The following is a 24302-nucleotide window of genomic DNA, read 5'->3' on the forward strand; positions in this document are numbered from 1 at the left end:
CACCAGGTCATTTATGAATGTAAAAGCGAGTTAGATAGAGCTCCAGGGGCTAGTGAAATCACAGGATATGGGGAGAAGGCAGGCACAGGTTACTGATTGTGGATGATCAGCCATGATCACAATGAATGGCGGTGCTGGCTCAAATGGCCTCCTCCTGCACCAATTATCTATGTTTCTATGACAAGGACAGTATGCACAGTGAGACACCACCAACTAGAGGTTGCCCTCTGAGTGCTACACCATCCCGACAGGGAAATATAACACCAGTCCTTCCTTCATTGTCTTTAGGAAAGAATGCAGAGAATTTACAAGGATATTGCCAGGACGCGATGGACTGAGTTTGGGGGAGAAGTTGGACTGCCTGAAACTTTTTCCAAGGAATGCAGAACTGATGCAGAGGGGTGATGTTATAGAAGTGTATCAGACCACGGGAAATAAATTTAGATAAGGTAAACGCAAACAGTCTTTTTCTCAGAGTAGGGGAATCATAAAATAAAAGGTACATGTTTAAGTTGAGAGAGGAGGGCCAGGATTTAATAGGAATCTGAGGAGCAACTTTTTCCACACAGAGGGTGGTGGGTATATGAAACGCGCTTCCTGAGAAAGTGGTCCTGTAACATGGATAGGAAACGTTTATAGAGATATGGCCCAAACGTGGGCAAATGGGACAAGATGAGTTGGGCATCTTGGTCAGCGTGGATGAGTTGGGCATCTTGGTCAGCGTGGATGAGTTGGGCATCTTGGTCAGCGTGGATGAGTGGGGCTGAAGTGCCTGTTGCTGTATGTTTCTATCTTGCTCAGTTGGACAGAGATGCTGGATGAAAGCTTCATCAAGTGTGGTTTCGGAGAAGCTGTACGATGCATGCATTTCTGCAGCAAAGATTGCATTTGTGGATAAAACAGTCACATCGGAAATAAAGGATGCATTACTCTTCAAAGAAGGACAGCAGAAAATGAAGCATTACCTTATCTAACTTAATTGTGGTATCTTTACCTTTTGGGGAAGCCTGTAACTTTGTAGACAAAAACGCATCACTGTGCATGAGACATTCTGTCATCACAGGCCCTGTGATAATTAGCACTATGTCAGACTGCTTAATTCATGGAGATAAAGCATCTATTCATTTGGGTATTTGCTATGGTTTTGACAAGACTACATGATTGCAGTCATGCCTACATACTCATTTAACAGCACCTTATAGGTGCAAACATGCATTCCTTTCTGTACTTTCATATTGTTGCAATCAGTATGTGCTTTTGTGTGTTATTTTTTCATGATTGTAAAAAAGTTTGCAAGTCACTTATTGCATGAATGGATTGAGACCATGATTGCAGGATGCACACATTGCTATGTGTAGATTAAAGGCTGCAATGCATTTAGTCTCATCTGTGTTTTGTTCCACCATGACCGGCTGACAGGGCATTGGAAACCACAGTTCATGCACCACCATCATAACACATGCAACTCTGAGTATGCAAAGGTAATAGTGCACGGTTTGGAGTAAAATAGTGCATGTTGCAAAGTGTAATGCTCAACACTAGTGGCCAGAGGGCTGCATTCTCAGTCATTTACTGTCATACCTATACACTCACAACCGTGCGGCCAAATTCTGTCCAACTCCAATTACGAGTTTGCAGATGACACCAGCGTAGTGGGCCGGATCTTGTACAATGACAAGATGGAGTACAGAAAGGACATAGAGTGTTTAATAACATGGTGCCAAGACAATAACCTCTCACTCCCTGCAAGCAAAATGGAGGAGATGGTGGTCGACTTCAGGAAGCAAGGTGGAGAACAGCCCCAGTTGGCATCAATAGTGCTGAACTGGAGTTGCTGAAGTTCCTAGGCTTAATATCATCACCAATTTGGCCTGGTCCAACCACATTGACACAACAACCAAGAAAGCACACCAACATCACTAGCTCCTCAGAAGACTAAGAAAATTCAGCATGTCTCCAATGAATCTTATCAATTTGTGCAGATATACTGTAGAAACCATCCTGCCAGGTTGCATCATAGAGAGAGAGCCATCTGCTCTCCCCAAGACTAAGAAATTACAGTGGATGTAGCCTAGTCCTTGCAAACCATCCTCCGCCCCATCAATTTCATCTACACCACAATGCACACCCCAGTACCCCCCCAACTCCCCCCAACCCCCCAACTCCCCCCCAACTCCCCCCCACCCCCCCCTCCACCCCCCATCTCCACTCCACCCCCAACCCCCCACCCCCCCAACTCTTGGATAAAACGCAAAACAATCCTTTTCGCGATATCTTTGTACACGTGATAATAATAATAAATGAATAGCAATATTAATAACAATACCAAAATATGCAAAGTCACAGATATGTATGCAAGTATGGCACAACGGAAGGGAAAAACTGACCCATGCAGATAGATGGGTACCAAAGCTGAAGTACGATGCAGTGACTCAGTGATCACTGCACAGACTGCCTGAAGTTGCGATCGCAAAGGAGTCTGGAATGTGGAAACAGAGATTCCTTAGAGTTGGAGGGCATTAAAGAGATAGGGAGGGGTGTAGGGGCTGGAGGGGTTTACAGAAATAGCGAGGTGTTTAGTTTAGTTTAGTGTAATTTATTATCACATGTACTGAGGTACAGTGAAAAGCTTTTTGTTGTGTGCTAACCAGTCAGCGGAAAGACTATACATGATCATAATCGAGCCATCCACAGTGTATAGATAAAGGGAATAACGTTTAGTGCAAGATACAGTCCGATTAAAGACAGTAGATCACCACTCTCTAGTTATTTATTCACAAAATGCTGGAGTAACTCAGCAGGTCAGGCAGCATCTCAGGAGAGAAGGAATGGGTGACGTTTCGGGTCGAGACCCTTCTTCAGACTGATGTCAGGGGGACGGGACAAAGGAAGGATGTAGGTGGAGACAGGAAGACAGTGGGAGATCTGGGAAGGGGGAGGGAAAGAGAGGGACAGAGGAACTGTTGACAACGGTTGACAATTGTATGTCAGGCTGGAGGCCAGTGTCTAGTGGAGTGCCCCAAGGATCTGTGTTGGGTCCACTGTTGTTTGTCATTTACATTAATGATCTGGATGATGGTGTGGCAAATTGGATTAGTAAATATGCAGATGATACTAAGATAGGTGGAGTAGTTGATAGTGAGGTAGATTTTCAAAGTCTACAGAGAGACTTGGGCCTTTTGGAAGGGTGGGCTGAAAGATGGCAGATGGAGTTTAATGCTGATAAGTGTGAGGTGCTGCATTTTGGTAGGACAAATCAAAATAGGACGTACAGGGTAAATGGTAGGGAATTGAGGAATGCAGTGGAACAGAGGGATCTGGGAATAACTGTGCATTGTTCCCTGAAGGTGGAATCTCATGTGGATAGGGTGGTGAAGAAGGCGTTTGGTATGCTTGCCTTTATAAATCAGAGCATCGAGTATAGAAGTTGGGATGTAATGTTGAAATTGTACAGGGCATTGGTGAGGCCGAATCTGGAGTATGGTGTGCAGTTCTGGTCGCCAAATTATAGGAAGGATGTCGACAAAATGGAGAGGGTACAGAGGAGATTTACTAGAATGTTGCCTGGGTTTCAGCACTTAGGCTACAGAGAGAGGTTGAACAGGTTGGGTCTTTATTCTTTGGAGCGTAGAAGGTTGAGGGGGGACTTGATAGAGGTTTTTAAAATTTTGAGAGGGACGGACAGAGTTGACGTGGGTAAGCTTTTCCCTTTGAGAGAGGGGAAGATTCCAACACGGGGACATAGCTTCAGAATTGAGGGACAAAGGTTTAGGGGTAACATGAGGGGGAACTTCTTTACTCAGAGGGTTGTGGCTGTATGGAATGGGCTTCCGGTGGAAGTGGTGGAGGCAGGCTCGATTTTATTATTTAAGAGTAAATTGGATAGGTATATGGATAGGAGGGGATTGGAGGGTTATGGTCTGAGTGCAGGTAGATGAGACTAGGTCAGGGAGAATGGTCGGAGTGGACTGGTAGGGCCGGACAGGCCTGTTTCCATGCTGTAGTTGTTATATATTGTTATATATATATATATATATATATATATATATATATATATATATATATATATATATATTGTTAACTATCTAAAGTTGGAGAAGTCAATGTTCATACCACTGGGCTGCAAGCTGCCCAGGCGAAATATGAGCTGCTGTCCCTCCAATTTCCGGTGGGCCTCACTATGGCACTGGAGGAGGCCCATGACAGAAAGGTCAGACTGGGAGTGGGAGGGGGAGTTGAAGTACTCAGCCACCAGGAGATCAGGTTGGTTAACCTGATACTTTCGATTTGTACCAGCATCTGCAGTTATTTTCTTACACCACTCTCTAGTTGGTGAAAGCATGGTTCAGTTGCCTGATAACAGCTGCGAAGAAATTGTTCCTGGATCTGGACCTATGCATTTTCACACTTCACAAGTGAAGGGTGTAGGGAATGGAGGGGTATTGAAAGGGGGGTGTCGGGCCCACAGAGGAAGAGGAAAGTGTGTAGAAGCCAGAGGGGTTTACAGAGAGAAAGAGTGAATAGGGGATGGAGTGCGGTCACAAAATGAGGGTGGGCATAGGAGGTGGTTGGTGTTGCAAAGATAAGGAGGATGTAGGTGTCGGAGAGCTTTGCAGAGATCCATGGGGTGGGGGGGGGAGGTGGGTGTTACAGAGACACAGGGATTAGTTGGGGAGGGGATGGAGGGGGATTACTGCGATAGGGAGAGGTGTAGGAGTTGGAAGAGGGTTACATGTATGCAGAACGTTATGGGGGTTGGAGAGCGTATCAAAGAGATAAGGAGTGTAAGAGTGGGTTGCAGATGTAGGTGAGGGGAGTAGGGATAGTGTCAGGGATAGGGAGGGATGTTATGGCCAGATGTATGGGGTTACCAAGACAGGGAGCAGTGAAGATGTTGCAGAGTTGATTGTGATAGGGAATGGTGTAGAGGCCCAAGGGGTTACAGAGATTATGAGGAGTCTAGCAACTGGAGAAGGGTTACAAAGATAGGGAACAATGTTAAGTTTGAAAGGAGTTACCGATATAGGGAGTGGTGTTAAGTCTGGAGTGGATTACAGAGATGGAGGGATTTTGTGGGTTCAGAGGTCGGCAGCAATGTAGGGACTGGAGGGGGTTACAGAGATAGCAAGTAGTCTAGGGGTGAAGGGGATAACAGGGATAGGGAAAGGGTGTATGCCCACAGGGTCTTAAATAGAAAGGGGTATATGGCCTGGGAGAGGTGACCATGATAGAGAGGTGTAGGGGCAGGACGGGATTGCAGAGGTGGAAAGGATCACTGTGATAGGGAGGGATATTTGGACCACAATGGACAACATAAATAGGGAGGGGTGTAGGTGTGAGAGGAAGTAAATGGATTTGGAAGCATGTAAGGGTCACAAGAGCTTATAGGGATAGGGAGGGGTGTATGGGCTGTATAGGATTACAGAGGTATGGAAGGGTGTAGGTGTTGCAGGGGGTTACTGAGACTGCAGGGGGTTACTGAGACAGAGTGGGGTTCAGACACCTGATATGTTTTAGAGATAGGAAGGAGTCTAGGGGCTGAAGTGGGTTTCTGAGGCAGGGAAGGTGTGTAGGGGCTACATGGGGTTACAAAGATAGGGAGGGCTCTAGAGGTTGGTGGAAGTTGCAGAGATAGAGAGGTGTAGAGTGCTGGAGTGGATTACAGAGATGGGGATGTTTGTAGGGACTGGGGGGGCTTACAGGGATGGGGATGGGAGAGAGACTAAGGGGTGTTATGGAGTTCGGGTAGAGTGTAGGTGCTGTAGATGGTCACAGAGATAGAAAGGCTGTAAGGGTCAGGGAGTAACAGGGAGAAGGAATGGGTAGGGTCAGGAGGGGGTAATATACATGTGGATGCTTGTAGGGGCCAGAAACAGGGCATGATGAGGGGGTTGCAGGAAGTTACAGACATAGGGAGGGATGCAGGGGTTGGACGTAGTTATAGACATAGGGAGGGGTGTAGTGGTTAGAGTGTTTTACAATGATAGGGAGGGTGGAGGGGCCAGAGGCCATTAGAAAGATAGGGAGTTGGAGAAGCTAGAGGGGCTTACAGAGAAATGGAGGGACGTGGTGGTTGGTGGGGTTTCAAATAAAGTTTTGGGTGCAGGAGCCAGAGAGGGAGATGGGCAAAAGGTAGGTTGGAGGGAATGGAGAGTTTACAGAGAACGGGAGGGTTGCTGGGGCTAGAGGCAGTTTCAGAGATACAAAGGAGCTGACTGGGACAGGGAGGGGTGTCTGGACCAGGGAGGACGGAGCTCCTGGATAAAACCGATGCAGGTCAAAGAAAGAACATATAAATTCTGCAAAGACAGCACCCATAGTTAGGATCAAACCCGGGTCTCTGGTGAGCCGATGGTTAGCATGGCCACTGTGGGCCGAAGGGTGTGTTTCCAGACAATGGATCAAGCGAGGGGAAACATGAGGCTAGAAGACCACAGGGACTAGAAGAACCCACTCAGTCCCTAGACCCAATCATACAGGGACAGGAAGAGATAGTTCGGTACCTCGAGGCTTAGGCCTCTTCATCATTTCTGTATGCACAATTTTATATGTGTCTGTGTATTTTAAGTGTGTGTTTCTATGTGTGTGTGTTTCTGCGTGTATGTCTGTATGTGTTCTTATGTGTATGTGCATGTGCAGCTATGTTCCTATGTGTTCATGTGCTTGCATGAATGTGTGTTCCTGTGTGTTCTTATGTGTTCATGTGTGTGTGTGTGTGTGTGTGTGTGTGTGTGTGTATGGGTTGCGTGTGTGTGTGTAAACCTACTGTTTCTTAGGTATAAATACTGCAAAACAGTGGGATCTTGCACTGTGGGAGAGAGATATTGAAAAGCCATTCTACACCCACAGAGTCCAAGGAATCTTGTGAATTTATTCATTGTAATTCCCAACAAACAATTGATTGTGAATGATACAGCAGAGAATGTGACTGGACATTATAGAAGCAGCTTCATTCTGTGGCTGACCCATACCGTGCGAATGTGTGATGGAACTGTGTAGAGAGAACTTCACTCTGTGTCTAACCCGTGCCTTGGGAGAGTGTAGAGGAAGCTTCACTGTATCTAATCCATGCTGAGAAAAGTCGCTGGCAAATGATCCTTCATTCATTCTGTTAAAGTTGATGACAATCACAACTGAATCTTAGTTGAACCGATATTGAGACAAGTTAATCGTTGAGAGATCTTTGCCACTTTCAAATTTATTAAAAGAACTTTTGTTCATGGCCATTGTGCAGGGGGAGATTACTATCTGGTAATGTACTTCCAAAGGGTGTATTCATAACTGCGAATGTCAGTGCCGATGTACAGCTCACCAATGATTAACTTTCTGTCGTGGGAATCATTGCCATGCCTAACCTCTCCTAATCCACACACATCAGGCAGCCCCATTCCCCATCAGAAAGGATTAACACTCACACCACCATTCACAGACTGTAGAATCAAGACTCAGTGTCTAAGTTCTGAGTGTGTGTGACTGGATAGTGTGGAAGAGTTTCACTCTGTGTCTAACCCGTACCCTAGGATTGGGTGAAGGGACAGTGTAGAGGGAGATTCACTTTATTTGTATCTCGTGCTCTGGGAGTGCTGTTCTCTCTATTGTTTAGATGAGGGCAGTTCTGTTCAGTGACTGTGTGTACACATCTTAATGGGTGCCTTTGTGACTCTCTCTGGCTCTGCCCTTCTCTCTTTCCTCTCACTGAGTTCAACTGGTTTTCTGAAGTTGTTGATTTGCATTCAGCTTTCTAACAAAGACCCTCTCTATTCCGGTTTCATTGAGGCGATCGTCGACTCTGCGAGAGACAAAGAGAGAGGCGGGGAGAGACTGAGCAAAGGGAAGCATGTGTTGTGGAGGAGGAGTGTGAGTGAGGTACATGAGGAGAGGTCAAGGTGACAGAGAGAGAGAGTGCAAGCAAGAAGGCGAGAGAAAGAGTGCAAGCAAGGTGACGGAGAGAGAGAGAGTGCAAGCAAGAAGGCGAGAGAAAGAGCAGTCTGTGAGATTACAAGGGTACAGAGAAGGAGAAAGAGAAAAACAAATGGAAAAACAGAATCCATCAGAGAATAATTCAGGACTGTGGTAGGGAATGAGGCAGTGGGATTAGTTAGATAAAACAGCAGAGAGTGAGCTTCACTCTGTCTAACCTGGGCCCTTTGTCTAACCTGGGCCCTTTGTCTAACCTGGGCCCTTTGTCTAACCTGGGCCCTTTGTCTAACCTGGGCCCTTTGTCTAACCTGGGCCCTTTGTCTAACCTGGGCCCTTTGTCTAACCTGGGCCCTTTGTCTAACCTGGGCCCTTTGTCTAACCTGGGCACTGTGGTAGGGAACGAGGCAGTGGGATTAGTTAGATAAAACAGCAGAGAGTCAGCTTCACTCTGTCTAACCTGGGCCCTTTTTTTACAAAAAATTAAATTCACTTATGTATAATCATATTTACACATCAAATTATGATGGAGAACACCATCCATCATAATACAAAATTGCCAAATATTCTTAACAACTAAACATTTAATGACTTTATTCCAATCCTGATCCAGGATACATTTGATCGACCCAGTGACCCCAGAACCCCCTGCATGATGCCCATGGATGCCTTGTTCTTTTTCAAGGGATACCCGGGCACATGTGTAAGCCCGGTAAAGGGGCAGGCAGTCGGCTCGGGCACAGGCCTCATCTGCCTGGTGCTGTGACCCATGATTGGCCAGCTTTGGCCTGGGATGATGATGGCACGGTGCAGAGAGAGCTTCACTCCATGTCTAACCCATGCCCCATGGATGTGTAGAGACAGCTTCTCTCCATGTCTAACCCGTGCCCCACGGATGTGTAGAGAGAGCTTCTCTCCATGTCTAACCCGTGCCCCATGGATGTGTAGAGAGAGCTTCACTCCATGTCTAACCCGTGCCCCACGGATGTGCAGAGGGAGCTTCTCTCCATGTCTAACCCGTGCCCCGGGAGTGTGTAATGGGACAGTGTAGAGGGAGCTTCACTCTGCCTCTAACCCATGCTCTGGGAGTGTGTGATGGGACAGAGTTGGGGGTCATATAGTGTCATACAGCACAGCAACAGGCACTTCATCCCACCTTGAACTCACTGACTAAGAGGACCCATCTACACTGACCCCTTTTACAGGTACATGCCATAGTCTTCTCTGCCTTGGTGATTTAAGTGCTCGTCCAGGTATCCCTGAACTGTTGTGAGAGTCCCTGCTTCCACACCCTTCAGGCTGCGCATTCCAGACCTTACACCCTGAGAGGGAGAAAATCTTCCTCAGATGTTCTCTGAACGTCTCACCTCACTTTGAACCTACACCCTTGGTGTGGAACATAGAACAAACAGTGCAGCACATGATGAGGCTCTTCGGCCCACAATGTCTGAGCTGAACAGAATTTTAGGTGAACCCTATAGACTGGGACCCTGACATCTCTTCATTAAGTGATTCTGTTAAGGCACCTCTTTTAAGGGGAACAATTTACAATTGTCTACCGTTCCTGCACCCTTCACGATTTTAAATATCTTGATCATGTCCCCGCTTAACCTTCTCAGCTCCTGAGAGAACAGACACAGTGTAGGAAGGAACTGCAGATGCTGGTTTAGACTGAAGATAGACACAAAATGCTGGAGTAACTCAGCGGGACAGGTAGCATCTCTGGATAGAAGGAATAGGTGACGTTTCAGGTCGAACCCCTTCTTCAGACTGAGAGTCAGGGGAGAAGGAGACACAGAGAAGGAAGGATAAGGTGTGAAAGCGAGACATCAAAGGGGCGAAGCTCAAGGAGAATGTGGAATAGGTAATTGTTAACTCGGAGAAGGTGACAACGAAGCAGAGATAAAATGAAATCAGGTGGACAGTCGGAATGGCCGGACAACTAGGAAGGGCGAGGGATGGAGAGAGAGGGAAAACAAGGGTTACTTGAAGTGAGAGAAGTCAATATTCATACCGCTGGGGTGTAAGCTACCCAAGTGAAATAGGAGATGTTGGTCCTCCAATTTGTGCTGGGCCTCATTCTGACAGTGGAGGATAGACCTAGCCTCTTTAATCTCTCCTCATAACCACAATGCTCCGTCCCAGGAAACATCCTGGTGAATCTCCAGTGCATCCACATCCCTCCCATGATGTGGTGACCTGGACTGCACTCCATACATTGGTCTCACCAATGGTATATAAAATATTCTATAATCCCTACTCCTACATTCTATTTCTGCATAAACATATCAAGTATCCTGCAAGTTTTTGTTTAGCATGTTATTCATCTGTGCTGCCATCTTCAGGGATCCTTGAATGTCTGTCGCAAGGTGTCTTTGTTCCTCATGGTCTTTCCTTTCATGGTGCTTGTCCTCTCATTACATGCTCCCCTCCCCTAATTGCAGCATTTCACATTTATCAGGGTGAAACTCCATCTGTCATTTCTCAGCCCAATTTACCAACTGATCAATATCTTTTTGTAGCCTAAGAATACCCTCCACACTGTCCACTATTTGTGTTTAACTACAAACTTACTAATTAAATCTCCCACAGTAATACCTAAGTATTTACTGCCTTGATAATGGACATTGAGGGTCCCAGGGTCCTAGTACTGATGCTGTAGATTATCGCAGGTTGCAGGCTTTCAATCACATAGTTATCATCTGTCTCCTGTTCCTAAACCGACTTTGGATCCAATTTGCTAACTTGCCTTTGTTGCCACGGACTCTGATGTTCTGGAACAGCTTTCCATGCGGGACCTTGTCAAATGTCGAGCTAACGTCCATGAAGCATACATCAACCACACAGCCCTCATCAGCCTCTGAACAAGGTTCCCGACCTGAAACGTCACTTCTCCATGTTCTCCAGAGATGCTGTCTGACCCACTGAGTTACTCCAACACTTTGTGTCTCTTTCTTCCTCATCAATACAGTTAGTTAGAGTCATGGAGTCATAGAGTGATACAGTGTGGAAACAGGCCGTTCGGCCCACACCGGCCTACATGTCCCAGCTACACTAGTCCCACCTACCTGTGCTTGGTCCATATCTGTCTTATCCATGTACCTGTCTAACTGTTTCTTAAACGTTGGGATAGTCCCAGCCTCAACTACCCCCTCTGGCAGCTTGTTCCACACACCCACCACCCTGTGTGTGAAAATGTTACCCCTCAGATTCCTATTAAATCTTTTCCCCTTCACCTTGAACCTATGTTCTCTGGTCCTCGATTCCCCTACTTCAGGCAAGAGACTCTGTTCATCTACCCAATCTATTCCTCTCATGATTTTATACACCTCTATAAGATCACCCCTCATCCTCCTGCGCTCCAAGGAATAGAGACCCAGTCTACTCATCCTCTCCCTCAACCGCACACTTATCACTTCAAAAGATGGAAGTTATAACTTCAAAATGTACCGTGAAATTGGACAGGATCCCCCAACAAGAATCTGTGCTGACTATCGCTGATCAAGCCCTGCCTGTCCAATTGCAGATTAATGCTTTCACTTAGAACTTTACCAAATAATTTCCCCACACTTACTTTACATTAACTCTACTGTAATTATCTGGATCATCCCTGCATTGAACAACGGAACCATATTTTCCGCATTCTGACACCTAAGCTGAGGCCAGTTTTGATTTAAATATGTCTATCAGGGCCCCAGTCATAGAACACAGAAAAAGGTCCTTCCTGAGTGCCATTGCCTTTAATCTTTCCTATCCATGTACATCCAAACATCTTTTGAACTGTAATTATACCCACCTTCACTACTTTCTCTAGTAGCTCATTCTGTATACACATCAACCTATGTGTAAAGTAGTTGCCCCTTAAGTTCCTTTTAAATTTTTCCTCCCTCACTTTAAATTTATGGCTTTAGACTCCCCTACCTTGCAGAAAGACTGAGGCTATTCACCTTGTCTATGCACCATGATTTTATAAACCTCTACCTGAGCCTCCTGTTCTCTAAGAAACAAGTCCAAATCTATCCAGTCTCTCCTTATAACTCAAGCCGTTCAGTCCCAGTAATATCCTGGTGCATCGTCTCTGCGCCTTCTCTAGTTCAGTGACATCCTTTCTGCAGCAGGGTGATGAGAACTTCACACAACACTTCAGGTCTTGTCTCACCAATGACACACCAATGGCAACATGACAACCCAACTCCTGTACTCAGTGGCCTGGCCAATGAAGGCCAATGTGCCAAGCATCTTCTTCATCACCCTGCCTACCCATGTTGCCACTTTTAGGAACTATGTACCTGTACCCCTTGGACTCTCTCTTTTATGACACTTCCCAGGGCCTACTATCTACTGTGGAAGTCCTGCCCTGGTTCAAAGTACCAACCTGCAATACTTGCACTTGGCAGTTGTATTCCAACTGCAACTCCTTGGTTCAGGTCGCCAGCTCATCCAGACATTGCTGGAATCTGAGATATCTTTCTTCACTGTCAACCACACCAATATTGGTGTCATCTGCAAACTTACTAACCGTGCCACCTACATGACCATCCAAATTGTTAATTTAATTGTTAATCAAACAACAGTGGACCCAGCACTGATCCCTATGACATACCACTGATCACGGTCCATCCATCTGATAAACAATCTTCCACTTCCACCTTCTGATTTCTTCCATAAAGCCAATTGTGTATCCATGGCTAACTTACATCGGATCTCGTGATCTAACTTTTCGGACTAGCCTACCATGTGGAACCTGTCAAAAGTCTTGCTGAAGTCCATGTACACAATTAATTAATTATAATTTAAAATCGTTGAAAACATTAGTGATGCAGTGGTGCTGTTTTCCGACAGGCACAGTGACAGACGCCCCACACATCTCTGTCCTCCATACAGCTGGCCAGCTCCTCTTTAGTCTCTGCATATATGTCTTCCATCAACGTCTTCAGTTTGGTGGTCCCGGGTTCCGTCTTCCATGGGTGGGTTTCCACAGCACAACCTTGTTTGCTGGTATTTCTGGATGGCGGTGGCAATGACCAGTGAGCCTCATCCTTCTCCACCTGATCTTCTCGGTCAGAGGTGGAATCTCCCCATAGAGCTGGGCGTTGGTGGTGTGGTCCCTCCAACTGACATTTTGAACTTTTCTGAACATTCGGTTGTAGACACCATCAAGAGACTTGGACAGTGCTTGAGTGAGAGTCCATGCCTCACACCTGTATAATAATATTGCCTCTACAGTTGCATGGATGAATCTTAGTTTGAGACCCTTAGACATTCGGGACATCCAGATTTTCCCCATGTTATTGAGGACTTTCCATGCGAGTGCTTTCATTGATGTTATTGATGAGCTCAATCAAATCCTAAGACAAGATTTCCAATATACAAAGCAAATGCAATCCTTAATCAATCCTTGCCATTCCAAATGCTGGCAGATTCTGTCCCTTAGAATCCCCTCCAGTAATCTTCCATCATGGATGTTAGGCCACTGGTCTGCACTTCCCTGGTTTCTGCTTGCAACTCTTACTAAATAAAGGGGCATCTTTAACTTCACCTGTGGCTAAAGATGATGCAAGCTTCTCTGCCCTTGCTTTGATTGGTGGCACTTTGGTGCAGCTGATTGGGCTACTGCCTCACAGCTCCTGTCCTTGGGTGCTGTCCGTGTGGAGTTTGCATGTTCACCCTGTGAGCATGTGAGATTCCTCTGGGTGCTCTGGTTTCCTCCCATGTCTCAAAAACATTCGGATTTGTAGGTTGATTGGCCTCTCAAACATTGCCCCCTAATATGTAGGGAGTGAATGAAAAGGTGAGATAACATAGAAGGGGTGATTGATGGTCAGCATGGGTTCGGTGGGCCAAAGGGCCTCTTTCCAGGTTGAGTCTTTAAAACTTAGAGCTTCTTACAATGTCCTTGGATACAATGGATGAGGTCTTCAAGATTTATCCATCTTAAGACCGCCTGCACCTCTTTGTTGTAATGTGAATTTGTTCTAATACATCACTCCTCATTTCCCTTAATTCCTTAGCTTCTATCCTTCTCCATGATAGATATTAATCTATCAGCTTGCCCATCTCCTGCGGCTCCATACTGACGTCTGTATGGAATCTTAAGGGGCCCTATTTTCTCCCTAGTTATTGTTCAAATTTTAATATACAGATCGGATCTGGGTGGGGTGAAGGCGATGTGGTCCCTCCAACTGACATTTTGAACTTTTCTGAACATTCGGTTGTAGACACCATCAAGAGACTTGGACAGTGCTTGAGTGAGAGTCCATGCCTCACACCCGTACAATAATATTGCCTCTATATTGCCGGCTTCAATCCTGACTACAGGTGCTTTCTGTACGAAGTTTGTACGTTCTTCCTGTGACCACGTGGTTTTTCTCCAGGATCTTCGGTTTCCACCGATAATCCAAAGACGTACAGATATGTATGTTAATTAGCTTGATATAATTGTAAATTGTCCCTACTGTGTGTAGTGTTAATGTGCGGGGATCACTGGTCGGTGCGGACTCGGTGGGCCGAAGGGCCTGTTTCCATGCTGTATCTCTAAACTAAACTAAACTAAATCTCTTTGAGTTCTCCTTGACCTTATCAGTCAAAACCTTGTCATCTTTTTAACCTTCTGATTACCCTTTCAAATGTGCTCCGACATCCCTTATACTCCTAAAGGGATTTGCTTGATCCGAGCATTTATACCTGACAGCTGTCCTTTATGCTGACAAGAACCTCAATATCCCTCATCAACCAGGTTTCTCGAAACCTGCAGGCCTTGCCTTTCACTAATAAGAGTAAGTCCTGAACTCTCCCTTAACCACATTTAAAAGCCTCCCCCATGCCAGGCATTCTTTCATCTACAAACAGCCTCTCCATGCAACAGTCCCTGTTCAATAGTTTCAAAATTTGCCTTGCCCCAGTTTCAGACTTTAACTTGTGGACCAGTCCTATCTTTTTCCATAACTATTTAAAAATCATTAGAATTATAGTCATTGGTCCCACAGTGTTCCTCCACTGACACTCAGTCACTTGCTAGCCTCATTTCTGAATAGGAATATTACGAAAGAACAGAGTTAGATGCCCTGTCTGCATGGGCATCTATTTAATGCTCGAGAACACTTTCCTGGACACAGTTAACAAGCTCCTCTCCATCCAAGTCCTCTGTACTGTGGCTGTCCCAGTCAATATGAGGGAAGCTGAAATCATTTACTATTACAAGCCTGTTATCTTACAGCTATCTGCAATCTCCGTATGTCCTCTATTGGCTGCTGACGAGTGGGAGGCCTGTAATATTCCCATCCATGTACCAATCCACATCCTGAGTTCACCTACCTTTACCTGTCAGGTTTCTTGCTTTTTCCCCCCTTCCTCTCTCCACTCTATCTTACAGGTTCCTGGGATATTTCTCATCAGACATTTATCCATCTTTATGCCCAACTGACATCTAATACTTCCTTCTAATGTTAACTTTCTCCAGAGTATCCCCGTCCTCACATTTCCCCTCGGTGACTACAGTTGATGTGTTCATTGACCACTGGTTCCACAGATTGCTTGCAAGGTCCTGAATGGCACTCACTCTTTCTCTTTCACCTTCTTGTTTTTTGTGTAAAATGCTTAATTTCTCTTTATTTTGTCCGTGAGTGAGTGATACTTTGTCCCCCTTCTTTCTTTTTTTCCCTACACTGTCCATACTCCTGAAAGGCCTCCCTTATTTTTGTTGCTCTGTACACTTCTGCTTTTTCTTTAATCAAGCCCTTTATATCCCTTGACATCCAGCGTTTCCTGTACTTGCCACTCCTTACCTTTTATCTTTGCATCAGAGGATTCATGTCAGGATGGCATGTTACAGCTCAAAAAAACTTTGGTTCGGCTGCATTTGGAGTATCGTGTGCAGTTCTGGTCAACCCCATTATAGGAAGGATGTGGAGGCTTTGGAGAGGGTGCAGAAGAGGTTGAGCAGAATGCAGCTTGGCTTAGAGGCCATCGACGATAAGAAGAGATTGCATAAATTTGGATTGTTTTCTCTGGTATTTCATAGGTTGAGGAGAGACCTGATAGAAGTTTATTAAATGATGAGAGCGTTCACAGGATAGACATGTTCATCGGGTGGAAATGTCAAAGAGCATAGGGCATAGATTTAAGGTCAGAGGGGGAAAGTTTTATGGAGATGTGTGGGGCATATGTTTTTTAGAGAGGGAGTGCTGGGTACATGGAATGCACAGCCAGGAGAACGTATGATAATGGTGTTTAAGAGACCTATAAATACCCACATTGGCAGACAATGGAGAGATCTGGGTCATATTCAGACAAAGGAGGTTCACTTGGCATCATGTTTGGCCCATACCTTATAGGGCGAAGAGCCTGTTCCTGCGTTGTACTGTTCTATCATTCATTAAAGGGGGAGGGGGGGGGGGCAGGAGGGTGTGAAATTCTAGTGCAGGTCTCTATAAATAAAGAGAAAGTGCACAGGTGCCAGGATTAAAAATTGGATAAATCCCATTTACACTTCCTTGTCCCTTCATAAATCCCTAGGGTGAGGTGGGAATGATCTCAGATTGATACAGGAAGCAAAGGAAGAGATAGCTTAGATAGACACAAAAAGCTGGAGTAACTCTGTGGGTCAGGCAGCACCTCTGGAGAAAAGCAATAGGTGACATTTCGGGTCGAGACCCTTCTTCAGACTTAAGGATCTTGACCCGAAACGTCACCTATTCCTTTCCTCCAGAGGTGCTGCCTGCCCCACTGAGTTGCTCCAGCTTTTTGTGGCTATCTTCGGTGTAAACCAGCACCTACAGTTACTTCCTACAGAGATAGTTTAGACTCTGATTGAGATATTTAAATCTTCGCAAGTTAAGGTGAGATACCAGATGACTGGAGGCTGGCAAACTTGGTCCACTTTTCAAGAAGGCAGCAGGTAAAAGCTTGGTAATTACAAACCAATGAGCCTCACATCAGTCGTTGAGTCATCATAGTCATGTAGCGCTGAAACAGGAGCTTGAGCCCAATTTGCCCAATTTGCCCCATCCACACTAGTCCCACCTGCCAGCCCATAACCCTCTAAACCTATCCTATTCATGTACCTGTCCAAATATCTCTTGAACATTGTGATAGTACCTGCCTCAACGACCTCCTCCAGCAGTGCATTCCATATACATACTTCCATATACATTATATTAAAAAGCTGTCTGCTGCTTCCTATTAAATCTTTCCCCCTTCACCGTAAACCTATATCCTCTTGTTCTTGATTTCCCAACTCTGGGTAAAAGACTCCGTGAATTTATCATATCTATTCCTCGCATAATCTTATACTCCTGCTCATCCTCCTGCGCTCCAAGGAATAAAATCATAGCCTCAAGTCCTGGCAATATCCTCGTAAATCTTCTCTGAACTCTTATCAGCTTAACGACATCTTTCCTATAATAGGGTGATTAAAAAGGAACACACTACTCTAAATGTGGCCTTACCGATGTCTGTAACATGGCCCCATATGAACTTCTATACTCAATACTCTGACTGATGAAGGCCAAAGGCCTTCTTGACCATCCTATCTACCTGTGATGCCAGTTTTGAGGAACTCTGTTCCAGCACTCCAACTTCGCTCGGCTCTACAATGCTCCCCAGAGTCTTGCCATTCACTGTTTCAGCCCTGTCCTAGTTAACCTTCCCAAAATGCAACACCTCACATTTCTCTGTTTTAAATTCCATCAACCATTCCTCAGCCCACCTGGCCAATCGATCAAGATCCTGCTGCAATTTATGACAACCATCTTCACTATCTGCAAAACCACCCACATTAGTGTCATTGCAAACTTACATGCCTAGTACATTCTCATCCAAATCAAGGATATAGATGACAAACAGCAACGGGCTCAGCTCAGAAACCTGAGGCACACCACTAATCACTGGACACAGTATCCAAGAAGCAACCTTCCACCATCACCCTTTGTTTCCTGCTGTGACACCAATTTTCTATCCAATCTATCTCTACTTGGATCCCATGCTATCTAATCTTCCAGAGCAGCCTACCATGTGGAACCTTGTCAAATTACAGCTCTTCCTTCATCGACCTTTTTTGGTCTTCAAAAATACTCCATCAGATTCATGAGACATGTTCTCCCACATACAAAACCCTGCTGACAATCCCTCATCAGCGCTTGCCCATCTAAATGCATGTATATCCTATCCCTCAGAATACTCTCTCGTAACCTTCCGATCACAGAATCTTGGCTCACGGGTATGTAGGTCCCAGGCTTTTCCCTGCAGCCCTTCTTAATTAGGGCACAACATTTGCCACCGTCCAGTTTTCCAGCACATCATCCATATTTAATGATGACTCATACATTTTAGCCAGGGCACCTGCAATGTCTTCTTCCCTGGCTTCCAACAGTGTCCTTGGATATATCTGTACTTTCGAGATACAGCGCCGAAACAGGCCTTTTGGCCGACCGAGTTCATGCTGACCAGTGAACACTCTGTACACTAGCACTGTCCTACATACTAGAAACAATTTACAATTTCTAAATTCCAATTAACCTACAAACCTGTACGTCTTTGGAGGGTAGGAGGAAACCTGGAGAAAACCCCCATGTCGCAGGGAAAACATACAAACTGCGTACAAACAGTAACCACAGTCAGGATCAAACCCAGGTCACTGGTGCAGTAAGGTAGCAGCTCTATTGCTGTGCTACTGTGCCACCTGATCTGATGAGACCCAGGTGATTTGTCCATCTTTATACGTGTTAGGACCTTCAGCACCTCCAGTAGGGAAACGTTATTGGAAACGTTTCTGAGGGACAGGATCAATGACTACTTGGAAAGGTTTAGAGATAGCCAACGTGTCTGTGTCAAAGGTGGGTCCTATCTGACCAAGCAGATTACATAAGGTATTGGTGAGGGTACCTGCCCACTAAGTTACAGGAGCACTTCGTGAACTTTTTTAACTTCAGTAAAGCATTTGATAAACTCCCATATGGAACACTAGTTCAAAAGATTACAGACCTTAGAATCCAGTTAAAGTTGGTAAATTGGATCAAGAATTAACTTAGCTAACGGTGGCAGTGGGTAATGGCAGAATGCTTTCCACAGAGTTCTGGGATACACTTGGTCAGGCTCCAGTTTTTATCCCCCTCTGTGTGTTTAACGCTCCTCTTTAGGTGACGTGCATATGCTCCAGTGCATCACTGTTCTCTTTCCTGAATTCCCTTGTCTGGTACTGACCCAACGCGAGCAGTTCTTCCACAGAACTAGCAAGGAAGCTCTCCTGGTTGCAGTTTAGAATTCCCACCTTGTATCCTCCTTTCACAGTGAGGCAATCCCAATTAATATAGGGTAATTGAATTCCCCTACCTCTATAACATTATGGCTATGATACATCACTTGGTCGACATCTGTACCTTGGGAGTGTGTGACAGGACAGTGTAGAGGGAGCTTCACTCTGTGTCTGACCCATGTCCTAGTAGTGTGTGATGGGATCATGTTGAATAAGGATCACTCCAGATGCCCTGGGAGGAGCTTCACTCTGTATCTAATCCATGCACTAGGAGTGTATGATAGGACAGTGTAGAGGAAGCTTCACACTGTGTCTGACCTGTGCCATGACTGCCCACAATAACAGAATTTCATACCTTAGTATTTCGATGGATGGAACTTTCAAGGTGGGGGTGGTTGTGCCGTTGCCTGCATTGCTGGAGAGTTTTGTCCTCTTCTCTCTCTGTTGTGTGCAATCTCTGTCACTCAGCCTCTCTGCAGTTCATTCCCTCTCCTGAGAACAGCTGACTTTCAGCGCCCTGTGCCAGAGCTCCGGGAGGAGGGCTTGGCCTCAGTGCGGAGTGGGTGCAGAGGCTGCGGGCGTGGACTCGAAGCTGGCAGTGCCAGCTCCTGCAGGGGCACAGGCAAGTGATAGAGGGCAACAGAGAGACAGAGGGGTGTGTCAGGGAAAGAAAGAGCACAAGAGGTGCAAGAGAGAGAGAGAGAGAAAGAGTACAAAAGGGAGAAGACAGCGAGGGACAGACAGAGACAGGGAGCATGGGGAGCAAGCAAGGAAGAGAGAGAGAGAGAGAGAGACCTTGGTGTAGAGGGAAAGATAGAGAGATAAACACAGAGTAAGAGGAGAGAGAGAACAGCGGAGACAAAAAGACACTGTGTTGAAGGAGAGAGAGTATTATACAGAGAGACAGTGCGGGGTGAGAAAGAGAGAGGAACAAGTGAGATTGAAAGGTGAAGAGAATGAAAGGTAGTTACAGAGAGAGGGAAGAAGAGCGAGATTGACTGACTAAGAGAGAGATTGGGAGATGATGAGAGAGGGAGAGAAAGAGATACGGGTGGGAGAAGGAGCTAGGAATGTTAAAGATAGGGAGGAAGAGAAATCGAGTAAGAGGAGAGCATGAGGAGAGATGATGGCAGAGGTAAGAAAATAACTGCAAATCGAAGGTATCACAAAATGCTGGAGTAACTTAGCAGGTCAGGCAGCATCTAGGAGAGAGGGAATGGGTGAAGTTTTGGGTCGAGACCCTTCTTCAGACTGAAGAAGGGTCTCAACCCAAAAGTCACCCGTTCCCTCTCTCCTGGATGCTGCCTGACCTGCTGAGTTACTCCGCATTTTGTGATACCTGATGGCAGAGGTAGATAGGTAGAGAGAAATGGGGTGAGAAGGAAAGAGGGGGAGAGAGATTGAGGACAGACAATTGGGGAGAAAGATTGGGGGTGAAAGAGAGATTGGTGAGAGAGATTGGGGAGAGAGAGAAAGAGGAGACAAATTGCAAAGGGACTTGGGAGTGTTGGTGCAGGATTCCCAAAAAGTTAATCTGCAAGTCAAATCGGTAGTAAAGAAAGCAAATTTAATGCATGCATTTATTTCAAGAGGGCTTGTATACAAAAACAGGGATGTAATGTTAAGGCTCCATAAGGCGCTGGTAAGGCTTATTGTGAGCAATTTTGGGCACCATATCTGATATGGGCAGGTACGGGATACTGAGTTGGATGATCAGCCATGATCATATTGAATGGCGGTGCAGGCTCGAAGGGCTGAATGGCCTACTCCTGCACCCATTTTCTAGGTTTTGAATATCCATCTTTCTTGTTTCAGCTACGGACATTCACAAAGTGGAGGAGAGTGGGTGATATACCCCATGCACCAACAATGATGGAAGGCATGTGAGATAATAGGGTGATGACCATGCACTCTCTCTCCCCACCTCACATGTAGTAAAGTACATCTGCATGTGGCTGTCCAAGAGAAGCTGATGTCTGTGTCAGGACTGGGTGTTTGGTCAATGTTGTCATCACCATCCTTGCATGATGACCCCTCCATCCAGGCAGCTTCAGAGGGTAGAAGCTCAAACGGGCAGCCAGCATTATCAAAGACCCACGCCACCCTGGCCACGCTCTCATCTCACTGCTACCATCAGCAAGGAGGTACAGGAGCCTGGAAACCGTGAACTACAAGTTCAAGAACAGCTTCTTCCCAGCGACCATCAGGTTCTTGAACACTGCAACTATGACCTTCTACGAACTGTGTCTTTGGTTACACGACGGTCATCGGTTTTACACCATTCAGGTTGATGGGCAACAAGGGAAGAACACAGCGACACTACCAATCATATTCCTGAACTCAACTGTCCCTCCTATGAGGAGGAATTTCTTTAGCCAGAGGGTGGTGAATCTGTGGAATTCATAGCCACAAATAGCTGTGGAGGCTATCATTGGTAATTTTAAGGCAGAGATAGATAGATTCTTCATTAGTACAGGTATCAGGGGTTATGGGGAGAAGGCAGGAGAAGGCAGGAGAATGGGGTTAGGAGGGAAAGATAGATCGGCCATTATTGAATGGCGCAGTAAACTTGATGGGCCACATGGCCTAATACTACGCCTATTCCTTACGACCCTATGACAGATTGTGGAGAGCGAGATTGGAGAGAGAGATTGGGGAGAGAAAGAGACGGGGAGAGAGATTGAGGAAGGTGAGATAGATTGTGGAGAGAGAGAAATAGGTTGGGGAGAAATAGTGAGAGATAATGTTCATAAATCCATGTCATAGGAGCAGAACTAGGCCATTTGACCCATCTGGTTTACTCCACTGTTCATTACCTAGAAACATGGAAAATAATTGCAGGTGTGGGCCATTTGCTCCTTCGAGCCAACATCGCCATTCAATATGTTCATGGCTGATCGTCCAAAATCAGTACCCCATTCCTGCTTTTTCCCCATATCCCTTGATTCATTTTGCCCTAAGAGCTAAATCTAACTCTCTCTTGAAAACATCCAATGTATTGGCCTCCACTGCCTTCTGAGGCAGAGAATTCCACAGATTTATAACTCTCTGACTGAAAATGTTTGTCCTCATCTCTGTTCTAAATGGCCTCCCCTTATTCTTAAACTGTTGCTCCTGGTTCTGGACTCCCCCAACATTGGGAACATGTTTCCTGCCTCTAATGTGTCCAACCCCTTAATAATCTTATACGTTTCGATAAGATCCCCTCTCATCCTTCTAAATTCCAGTGTATACAAGCCTAGTCGCTCCAGTCTTTCAACATACGACAGTCCCGCCATTCCGGGAAGTAACCTAGTAAACCTACGCTGCACGCCCTCAATAGCAAGAATATCCTTCCTCAAATTTGGAGACCAAAACTGCATACAATACTGCAGGTGTGGTATCTCACCAGGGTCCTGTACAACTGCAATAGGACCACCTTGCTCCTAAACTCAAATCCTCTTGCACTAAAGGCCAACATGCCATTAGCTTTCTTCACTGCCTGCTGTACCTGCATGCTTACTTTCAGTAACTGATGTACAAGGACACCCAGGTATCGTTGCACCTCCCCTTTTCCTAATCTGACACCATTCAGATAATAATCTGCCTTCCTGTTCTTGCCACCAAAATGGATAACCTCACATTTATCCACATCTGCCCACATCTGCCCACTCACCCAACCTATCCAAGTCACCCTATAACCTCATAGCATCCTCCTCGCAGTTCACACTGCCATCCAGCTTTGTGTCATACACAAACTTGGAGATGTTACATTTAATACCCTCGTCTAAATCATTAATATATATTGTAAATTACTGGGGTCCCAGCACTGAGCCTTGTGGCACCCCACCAGTCACTGCCTGTCATTCTGAAAAGGCAAAATTCCAGAATTCCAGAAGATTAGTCAAACATGATTTCACCTTCATAAATCCATGCTGACTTTGACCGATCCTGTCACTGCTTTCCAAATGCCCTGCCATCTGTCATTCATGGCTGATCTATCTTTTCCTCTCAACCCTAATCTTCTGCCGTGTCCTTATAATCTTTGACACACTTAATAATCAAGAACGTGTTAATGTCCACTTTAAAAATACCCAAAGATTTGGCTTCTATGGCCGTCTACCCTCTCAGTAAAGAAATCCCTCCTCGTCTCCTTTCTAAAGGTATGCACTTTAATACTGGTGTTCAGCTACAGGGAAAGGTTGGATAGACTTGGATTGTTCTGTCTGGAACATCGGAGATTGAGGGGAGACCCGATAGAAGTGTACGAAACTATGATAGGTATAGATAGGGTAGACAGTCAGAGCCCTTTGCCCTGGGTGGAAATATCCACCACATGGTGGCATAGCTACAAGGTGAGAGCGGAGAGTTTAATGCAGGTTTATTTCATTTTGAGAGTGGTGGGGGCCGAGAACACATTGCCAGGGGTGGTGGTGAAGGCAGATACGACAGTCACTTTGAAGAGGCTTTTGGATAGGCACATGGAAGTGCAGGAATAGAGGGATATGGAAATTATACAGGTGGATGACATCTGCTAACTTGGCACAAACACTGTAGTGTTAGTGTTCTATGGCAGATGGAGTTTAATGCTGATAAGTGTGAGGTGCTGCATTTTGGTAGGACAAATCAAAATAGGACGTACAGGGTAAATGGTAGGCAATTGAGGAATGCAGTGGAACAGAGGGATCTGGGAATAACTGTGCATTGTTCCCTGAAGGTGAATGTGGATAGGGTGGTGAAGAAGGCGTTTGGTATGCTTGCCTTTATAAATCAGAGCATCGAGTATAGAAGTTGGGATGTAATGTTGAAATTGTACAGGGCATTGGTGAGGCCAAATCTGGAGTATGGTGTGCAGTTCTGGTCGCCAAATTATAGGAAGGATGTCGACAAAATGGAGAGGGTACAGAGGAGATTTACTAGAATGTTGCCTGGGTTTCAGCACTTAGGCTACAGAGAGAGGTTGAACAGGTTGGGTCTTTATTCTTTGGAGCGTAGAAGGTTGAGGGGGGACTTGATAGAGGTTTTTTAAATTTTGAGAGGGACGGACAGAGTTGACGTGGGTAGGCTTTTCCCTTTGAGAGTGGGGAAGATTCCAACAAGGGGACATAGCTTCAGAATTGAGGGACAAAGGTTTAGGGGTAACATGAGGGGGAAC

The 24302-nt window shown here is 45.6% G+C and overlaps 1 protein-coding gene and 1 long non-coding RNA gene across 2 annotated transcripts in view; one reads left to right on the forward strand and one right to left on the reverse strand.

The window, feature by feature from the left end:
• LOC144605365 (ATP-sensitive inward rectifier potassium channel 10-like) overlaps positions 1 to 19669 on the reverse strand; it is a 30165-nt gene extending 10496 nt beyond the window's left edge. Inside the window, exon 1 of the mRNA XM_078420515.1 lies at positions 19524 to 19669. The gene's annotated coding sequence lies outside the window, so the exon portion shown is untranslated. The remainder of the gene's footprint in view (positions 1 to 19523) is intronic.
• Positions 1 to 24053, forward strand: part of LOC144605366 (uncharacterized) — a 48562-nt gene extending 24509 nt beyond the window's left edge. Inside the window, exon 3 of the long non-coding RNA XR_013548838.1 lies at positions 20984 to 24053. This is a non-coding gene — a long non-coding RNA (uncharacterized LOC144605366). The remainder of the gene's footprint in view (positions 1 to 20983) is intronic.
• The last annotated feature ends 249 nt before the right edge of the window (positions 24054 to 24302 follow it).

The sequence above is a fragment of the Rhinoraja longicauda genome, chromosome 24 (assembly GCF_053455715.1).
Source record: "Rhinoraja longicauda isolate Sanriku21f chromosome 24, sRhiLon1.1, whole genome shotgun sequence".
In the NCBI taxonomy this organism is placed as follows: domain Eukaryota; kingdom Metazoa; phylum Chordata; class Chondrichthyes; order Rajiformes; family Arhynchobatidae; genus Rhinoraja; species Rhinoraja longicauda.